This window comes from Arachis stenosperma, chromosome 2 (assembly GCF_014773155.1).
Source record: "Arachis stenosperma cultivar V10309 chromosome 2, arast.V10309.gnm1.PFL2, whole genome shotgun sequence".
NCBI lineage: Eukaryota > Viridiplantae > Streptophyta > Magnoliopsida > Fabales > Fabaceae > Arachis > Arachis stenosperma.
The window spans coordinates 62,260,702-62,269,660 of NC_080378.1; the positions used below are offsets into that span (position 1 = coordinate 62,260,702).

The 8,959-nt window shown below is 39.5% G+C and overlaps 1 non-coding gene across 1 annotated transcript; it reads left to right on the forward strand.

The window, feature by feature from the left end:
- Positions 1-1,371: 1,371 nt before the first annotated feature.
- On the forward strand, positions 1,372-1,479 carry LOC130964105 (small nucleolar RNA R71). The gene has a single exon (XR_009080213.1). It is a non-coding gene; the product is annotated as a small nucleolar RNA R71 (small nucleolar RNA).
- Positions 1,480-8,959: the final 7,480 nt, after the last annotated feature.

The following is an 8,959-nucleotide window of genomic DNA, read 5'->3' on the forward strand; positions in this document are numbered from 1 at the left end:
CTTCCCAGTCTCTAGGACTATGAAATCAGTAGGGATGTAATGGTCTTTAACTTTTACCAAAATATTCTCTACAAGTCCATGAGCTTGTTTTCTTGAGTTGTCTGCCATCTCTAATGAGATACTTGCAGCTTGTACCTCAAAGATCCCTAGCTTCTCCATTACAGAGAGGGGCATGAGGTTTACACTTGACCCTAAGTCACACAAGGCCTTCTTGAAGGTCATGGTGCCTATGGTACAAGGTATGGAAAACTTCCCAGGATCTTGTCTCTTTTGAGGTAATTTCTGCCTAGACAAGTCATCCAGTTCTTTGGTGAGCAAAGGGGGTTCATCCTCCCAAGTCTCATTTCCAAATAACTTGTCATTTAGCTTCATGATTGCTCCAAGGTATTTAGCAACTTGCTCTTCAGTGATATACTCATCCTCTTCAGAGGAAGAATACTCATCAGAGCTCATGAATGGCAGAAGTAAGTCCAATGGAATCTCTATGGTTTCATTTTGAGCCTCAGATTCCCATGGTTCCTCATTGAGGAACTCAGAGGAGATTGGTGCACGCCCATTGAGGTCTTCCTCATTGGCGTCCTCCTCCTCTCTTTCCTCTCCACATTCGGCCATGTTTATGGCTTTGCACTCTCCTTTTGGATTTTCTTCTATATTACTTGGGAGAGTGCTAGGAGGGAGTTCAGTAACTTTCTTACTCAGCTGTCCCACTTGTCCTTCCAAATTCCTAATGGAGGACCTTGTTTCATTCATGAAACTTTGAGTGGTTTTGATTAGATCAGAGACCATTGTTGCTAAGTCAGAAGTATTCTGCTTAGAACTCTCTGTCTGTTGCTGAGAAGATGATGGAAAAGGCTTGCCATTGCTAAACCTGTTTCTTCCACCATTATTGTTATTGAAACCTTGTTGAGGTCTCTCTTGATTCTTCCATGAGAAATTTGGGTGATTTCTCCATGAAGAATTGTAGGTGTTTCCATAGGGTTCTCCTAGGTAATTCACCTCTTCCATTGAAGGGTTCTCAGGATCATAAGCTTCTTCCTCAGATGAAGCATCCTTAGTACTGCTTGGTGCATTTTGCATTCCAGACAGACTTTGAGAAATCAAATTGACTTGTTGAGTCAATATTTTGTTCTGAGCCAATATGGCATTCAGAGTATCAATCTCAATAACTCCTTTCTTCTGACTTGTCCCATTGTTCACAGGATTCCTTTCAGAAGTGTACATGAATTGGTTATTTGCAACCATCTCAATTAGTTCTTGAGCCTCTGTAGGCGTCTTCTTCAGATGAAGAGATCCTCCAGCAGAGCTATCCAAAGACATCTTGGATAGTTCAGAGAGACCATCATAGAAAATACCTATGATGCTCCATTCAGAAAGCATGTCTGAGGGACATTTTCTGATTAATTGTTTGTATCTTTCCCAAGCTTCATAGAGGGATTCTCCATCCTTCTGTCTGAAGGTCTGGACTTCCACTCTAAGCTTACTCCATGTTTGAGGTGGAAAGAACTTTGCCAAGAAGGCATTGACTAGCTTTTCCCAAGAGTCCAGGCTATCTTTAGGTTGTGAGTCCAACCATATTCTAGCTCTGTCTCTTATAGCAAAAGGAAATAGCATCAGTCTGTAGACCTCAGGGTCAACCCCATTAGTCTTGACTGTGTCACAGATTTGCAAGAACTCAGCTAAAAACTGATGAGGATTTTCCATTGGAAGTCCATGGAATTTGCAATTCTGTTGCATTAGAGAAACTAATTGAGGCTTAAGCTCAAAGTTGTTTGCTCCAATGGCAGGGATAGAGATGCTTCTCCCATAGAAGTCGGGAGTAGGTGCAGTAAAGTCACCCAGCACCTTCCTTGCATTGTTTGCATTGTTGTTGTTTTCGGCTGCCATGTGTTCTTCTTCTTTGAAGAATTCGGTCAGGTCCCCTAAAGAGAGTTGTGCTTTAGCTTCTCTTAGCTTTCTCTTCAAGGTCCTTTCAGGTTCAGGGTCAGTTTCAACAAGAATGCTTTTGTCTCTGCTCCTGCTCATATGAAAGAGAAGAGAAAAAGAAAATGTAGAATCCTCTATGTCACAGTATAGAGATTCCTTGAAGTGTCAGAGGAAAAGAAAAATAGAAGAATGAGGTAGAAGAATTCGAACTTGATTAGATGGAGTTCGAATTGTGCATTAAGAAGGAGTAGTACTCCATAAATAGAAGGATGTGAGAGAGAGGGAAGAGGATTTTCGAAAATTAATTAGAAAGATGTCAAAAACATTTTAAAAATTGATTGATAATTTTCGAAAATTGAAAGTGGAAAAAAAAATCAAGTGATTTTTGAAAAAAAGATTTTGAAATTAGAAATTAAAAAGATTTGATTAAAAACTATTTTGAAAAAGATGTGGTTGAGAAGATATGATTGGTTTTAAAAAATGTGATTGAGAAGATATGATTTGAAAACAATTTTAAAAAGATATGTTTTGAAAACAATTTTAAAAGATTTGATTTTGAAAATTAGTAACTTGCCTAACAAGAAAAGATATGATTCAAACATTAAACCTTTCTCAACAGAAAAGGCAACAAATTTGAGATGTTCAATCAAATCATTAATTGTTAGTAAGTATTTTTGAAAAAGGAAAGAAATTGATTTTGAAAACATTTGATTGAAAAGATATGATTTGAAAAAGATTTGATTTTGAAAAACTTTGAAAACTTGAAAAAAAATTGATTTGAAAACAAAATCTTCCCCTTAGCACCATCCTGGCGTTAAACGCCCAGAATGGTATACATTCTGGCGTTTAACGCCCAAAATGCTACCTCTTTGGGCGTTAAACGCCCAACCAGGTACCCTGGCTGGCGTTTAAACGCCAGTCTGTCTTCTTCACTGGGCATTTTTGAATGCTCAGCTTTTTCTGTATAATTCCTCTGCAGCATGTTCTGAATCTTCAATTCTTTGTATTATTGACTTGAAAAGACACAAATTAAAAATATTTTTGGATTTTTAATAATCAAAATGCAACAAGAATCAAATAACAATGCATGCAAGACACCAAACTTAGCAGTTTGTATACTACTAACACTATATGAGGCACATAAACACTCAAGCCAAAAGAATTCAAAGATCAGAGTAAGAAATCATCAAGAATTACTTGAAGATCCTTAAGACACATGAATGAATGCATGCAATTGACACCAAACTTAAGATGAGACACTAGACTTAAGCAAGAAACATCAAATATTTTTGGTTTTATGATTTTGTAAATTTTTTTTTTGTGTTTTTCGAAAATTAAGTGGAAAAAGATATCAAAATTCTTAATGAGAATTCCAGGAATCAGTGCAATGCTAGTCTAAGACTCCGGTCCAGGAATTAGACATGGCTTCACAGCCAGCCAAGCTTTCAAAGAAAGCTTCGGTCCAAAACACTAGACATGGCCAAAGGCCAGCCAAGCCTTAGCAGATCACTGCTCCAAAAGCAAGATTGATAAAGATCAACAAGCTCTTGTGATGATAAGTTGAAGCCTCGGTCCAATGAAATTAGACATGGCTTCTCAGCCAGCCAGATTTCAACAAATCATCATGAACTCTAGAATTCATCTTCAAGAATTTCGAAAAAAAATACCTAATCTAAGCAACAAGATGAACCTTCAGTTGTCCATACACAAACAATCCCCGGCAACGGCGCCAAAAACTTGGTGCACGAAATTGTGATCACTACAACTTCGCACAACTAACCAGCAAGTGCACTGGGTCGTCCAAGTAATACCTTACGTGAGTAAGGGTCGATCCCACGGAGATTATTGCTATGAAGCAAGCTATGGTCACCTTGTAAATCTCAGTCAGGCAAACTCAAATGTATATGGTGATGAACGAAAATAACATAAAAGATAAAGATAGAGATACTTATGTAATCCATTGGTAGGAACTTCAGATAAGTGCATGAAGATGCCTTCCCTTCCGTCTCTCTGCTTTCCTACTGTCTTCATCCAATCCTTCTTACTCCTTTCCATGGCAAGCTTATGCAAGGGTTTCACCGTTGTCAGTGGCTACCTCCCATCCTCTCATTGGAAATGTTCAACGCACCCTGTCACGGCACGGCTATCCATCTGTCGGTTCTCAATCAGGCCGGAATAGAATCCAGTGATTCTTTTGCGTCTGTCACTAACGCCCCGCCCTCAAGAGTTTGAAGCACGTCACAGTCATTCAATCATTGAATCCTACTCAGAATACCACAGACAAGGTTAGACCTTCCGGATTCTCTTGAATGCTGCCATCAGTTTTCGCCTATACCACGAAGACTCTGATCTCACGGAATGGCTGGCTCGTTTGTCAGGCGAGCACTCCGTTGTCAGGCGATTAACCATGCATCGTGTTATCAGGAATCCAAGAGATATTCACTAGAGCTTTGATTGCTTGTAGAACAAGAATGGTTGTCAGTCACCTTGTTCATGAGTGAGAATGATGATGAGTGTCACGGATCATCACATTCATCAAGTTGAAGAACAAGTGATATCTTGGACAAAGAACAAGCGGAATTGAATAGAAGAACAATAGTAATTGCATTAATACTCGAGGTACAGCAGAGCTCCACACCTTAATCTATGGTGTGTAGAAACTCCACCGTTAAAAATACATAAGCATAAGGTCTAGGCATGGCCGTGAGGCCAGCCTCCCAATGATCTAAGATAGCATAAAATGAAGATAGCTACCCAGATATCTCAATACAATAGTAAAAGGTCCTACTTATAGAAAACTAGTAGCCTAGGGTGTACAGAGATGAGTAAATGACATAAAAATCCACTTCCGGGCCCACTTGGTGTGTGCTTGGGCTGAGCAATGAAGCATTTTCGTGTAGAGACTCTTCTTGGAGTTAAACGCTAGCTTTTATGCCAGTTTGGGCGTTTAACTCCCATTTGGGTGCCAGTTCCAGCGTTTAACGCTGGGATTTCTTGAGGTGACTTTGAACGCCGGTTTGGGCCATCAAATCTTGGGCAAAGTATGGACTATCATATATTGCTGGAAAGTCCAGGATGTCTACTTTCCAACGCTGTTGAGAGCGCGCCAATTGGGCTTCTGTAGCTCCAGAAAATCCACTTCGAGTGCAGGGAGGTCAGAATCCAACAGCATCTGCAGTCCTTTTTGAGTCTCTGGATCAGATTTTTGCTCAGATCCCTCAATTTCAGCCAGAAAATACCTGAAATCACAGAAAAACACACAAACTCATAGTAAAGTCCAGAAAAGTGAATTTTAACTAAAAACTAATAAAAATATACTAAAAACTAACTAGATCATACTAAAAACATACTAAAAACAATGCCAAAAAGCGTACAAATTATCCGCTCATCAGTACCTCATCAAGTAATCACATAATAGGAGTGTTCCGGGGGTTACCTGAAACTGTAGGTCAATCTCAGACGAGATCTTCTATACTGGTCAGAACGGTTGTATCCGATTTGTTGAGCTTGATGGTGATACTGATTCCTTCGTCCCCGGAGGGTGGGGGGTACCTGCAAGGGACTCCGATGCTTAAGTTAGAAAGGGTGTTAAGCAGGTATTGAGTAGAATCAGAGTTTGAGTTATACCTGGGTGCTCCAGTGTATTTATAATGGCGTAGAGTGACCTTATTAGATAAGATAATTTAGTTATCTTATCTTATCTTTATCTTATCTTCAAGGGAACCGCCCTTCTCTCTATAGGCTTGGGCTACCTTTGGATTTGGGGCGTGTTCCTCTATTTGGGCCCTTTTTTGGGCTTTCCCGTGATTTGGCCGAGCTCTTTGAGAAGAGGTCGGGTCATCCTGACCTGAAGAGGTCGGTCGCTTTGTCTGTAGAACATCCCGGGTCGGACAGCTCGACCCAGGGTATGAACAAGGAGTCTCGTACACAAGATTCAGGTTAAAGTTAACGTACAAATGGGGTGCAGACATTGGCTGGTCTCACAGTATATACATATAAACAGAGGACAAATTCACCCTAGACTCAAAAGAAAACCTAGAGCAAAGTCCTCTTTGCAATGGTCATCAGCGAACTAGAGAAGGATACTCTTGCTTCCATCTGGAGGAGGAAGGGAGAGAGAAGGGGTAAGAACTGGGGAGTTCTTAGTAGGGCCGGGGTTATTAGTTATGTTCATTAATTCTGTGTTGTTTCATGGACGAATAGCAGAATACAGAGAAGCAGTAAACAAAAGATACAGATAAATAGAAAAACAGAAAATAGAACACAAACAGAAGAATACAAGAAAGTAAAATACAGACACAGATTAGAATACAAACAGTGAAAGTATACATATATACAACAATCATAATAGAGAAAATGCACAACCAAATATAATGCATGTTGGTGCATGAAATTACAATCACACTTTTGCAACTCCGCACAACTAACCAGCAAGTACACTGGGTCATCCAAGTAATACCTTACGTGAGTAAGGGTTGATCCCACGGAGATTGTCAGCTTGAAGCAAGCTATGGTTATCCTGTAACTCTTAGTCAGGAGTTAATAAGAAAAAGAGTTTTGCTTGCAAAAAGTGAAAGAACATGAAATAAATGATACTTGTTATTCAGTAATAGAGAACAGGTTGGGGTTTCGGAGATGCTCTGTCCTCTGAATTTTTGGTTTCCTACTGTCTTCTTCTCCAAACACGCATGGCTCCTTCTATGACAAGCTATGTATTGGTGGATCACTGTTGTCAATGGCTACCATCCGTCATCTCAGTGAAAATGATCCAGCTACGGTTCCCGTAGGGCTAATCATCTGTCGGTTCACACTTGTGTCGGAATAGGATACATTTATCCTTTTGCACACTATCACTGCGCGCAATGATAAACCACTATTTTGTGATTCATATTGTGTTTAATTGTGTGGTTTTATCAAATCTTTGCCCACTTATTCATATGATTTGTATGTATTTACAATTATTTCCTAAAAATGTTCTATGATTGATAACTTGCTTCCTAAAGACCTTTTAGTTGTATATTTTTATCTTCCTTCGTACCATTCGATGTCATGATCTATGTGTTAAGTGTTTCAGGCTTCATAGGGAAGGAATGGCGAAAGGAATGAAGAGGAAGCATGCAAAAATGGAAGGAACACAAGGAATTGAGGAAATGACCAGCGAGAAGTCACGCGGTCGCATGGCTCACGCGACCGCGCGAAATGGAAGAAATCAGAGTGACGCGTTCGCGTGCCTGACGCGACCGCGCGGATTGGAAGTTGCACGAACGACGCAAATGCGTGGACGTGCACGCATGGTACGAGAAACGCTGAGTGACGCGGCCGCGTGGACGATGCGGCTGCGTGATGTGCGCGATCTGCAGAATTTCAGAAGTCGCTGGCACAGATTCTGGGCCGCATTTCAACTCAGTTTTTTGCCCAGAAACACAGATTAGAGCCACGGAACATGCAGAGACAAAAGAACAATTCATTCCGCATAGTTTCAAGTTTTTAGATCTGAATATACTCCTCCCCTAGGTTTCTCACTTGAACATTCATAAATTAGGATTTTGAAGATTTTGGCTTTAGCTTTTAAGAAGAGTCTACCTCTGGTACTAGTCACTATAGTTTGTTATTTACCTTTCATTTATTCTTCCATATTCTTAATTCCTCCAGAGTTGACACTGGATTATTTTTCATAGTTCATTAATACAAGACTATTTTTATTTTTAATTAATCTCTTTTATTATTACTTATTATGTCTTCTTTTATTTTCCTTATTGATTTTGTGAAGTCTATAATTATGATGAGTGAGTAGTTCCCCAACTTGATTGGGAGATGATTAACAGGAGAACCTTGAGTTAGAATACTCAAGAATTCAATTGTAATTGGTTTATTGTTGGTTGACTTGTTAATCACTAACTCTAATCCTTCCCAAGGGAGAGGATTAGGACTTGTGAATAGAAGTTAACTTTTAATTTACTTTCCTTCATTCGTTGAGGGTTAACTAAATTAAAACAATGACTAATTATTGATTACTCTTGATAAAATTCTAACAAGGATAAAACTTCCAATTAATCTTCTCCTGGTCAAGATTTTATTTAAATCATATAAATTCTCTAATTCAATTTTCTGTTCAACAAATTCAAAACCCCTTTTGAAAACCTTTGATTGATAAAATAGCACATCTTCCTGCAACTCGTTGGGAGACGACCTGGGACTCATACTCCCAGTATTTTATTTCTAAAATTTGTGACAACCCTTTTCTAAATTGACGAGTGGATTTCTGCCGGTTAAGAACTGTACTCGCAACGCCATTTTTCTAATTAATTCTTAATCTGCCAATTTCCGCTCACGTCAATTTTTGGGGCCGTTGCCGGGGAGTTACAATAGTGTGCTAATTTATTGATTGGAATTTATTTAATTGTATTTTTCTTTTTTTTATTTTTGTTACTATGAGCTGCATGTTTCTTTCATTAAATGTCGCGTTCACTTCCTGATCCAAGCTTGCCAATATTTGACCCTGAGATTGAAAGAATTATTTCACGTATAAGGCAAGGTCGGTGTCGGCTAGTCCTCTCTGAGGACGAACCTGAAACGTCATCTAAGGAAGAAACAAGCTCCATCTCTACTGATCCAGTTAATTTACGTGCAGGTGACATGGCAGCACCTAGGAGAGTCACTATCCAGGAGGCTGCAGCCCCTGATTTTACACTACAACCATTCCAGGCACACCACCTAGCAGTGGCTGTGGATTTTAAAATAAAGTCTACACTACTCAACTTGATGCCCAAGTTTCATGGCTTACCTACTCAAGAGCCTATCAAGCACCTTAGGGATTTTCAGACAGCTTGTTCTATTGTTAAGCGTGATGGTACTGACGAAACTTCTATTCTACTAAAGGCTTTCCCATTCTCTCTTGAGGGGAAAGCAAAAGAGTGGTACTACACTCAATCCGGAGCAACTATTTCTAACTGGGATATACTTATAAGAGAATTTTTGGAGAAATTCTTTCCAGCTGAGGTTGCCGATAAACTGAGGAAAGACATGTCCATGATCG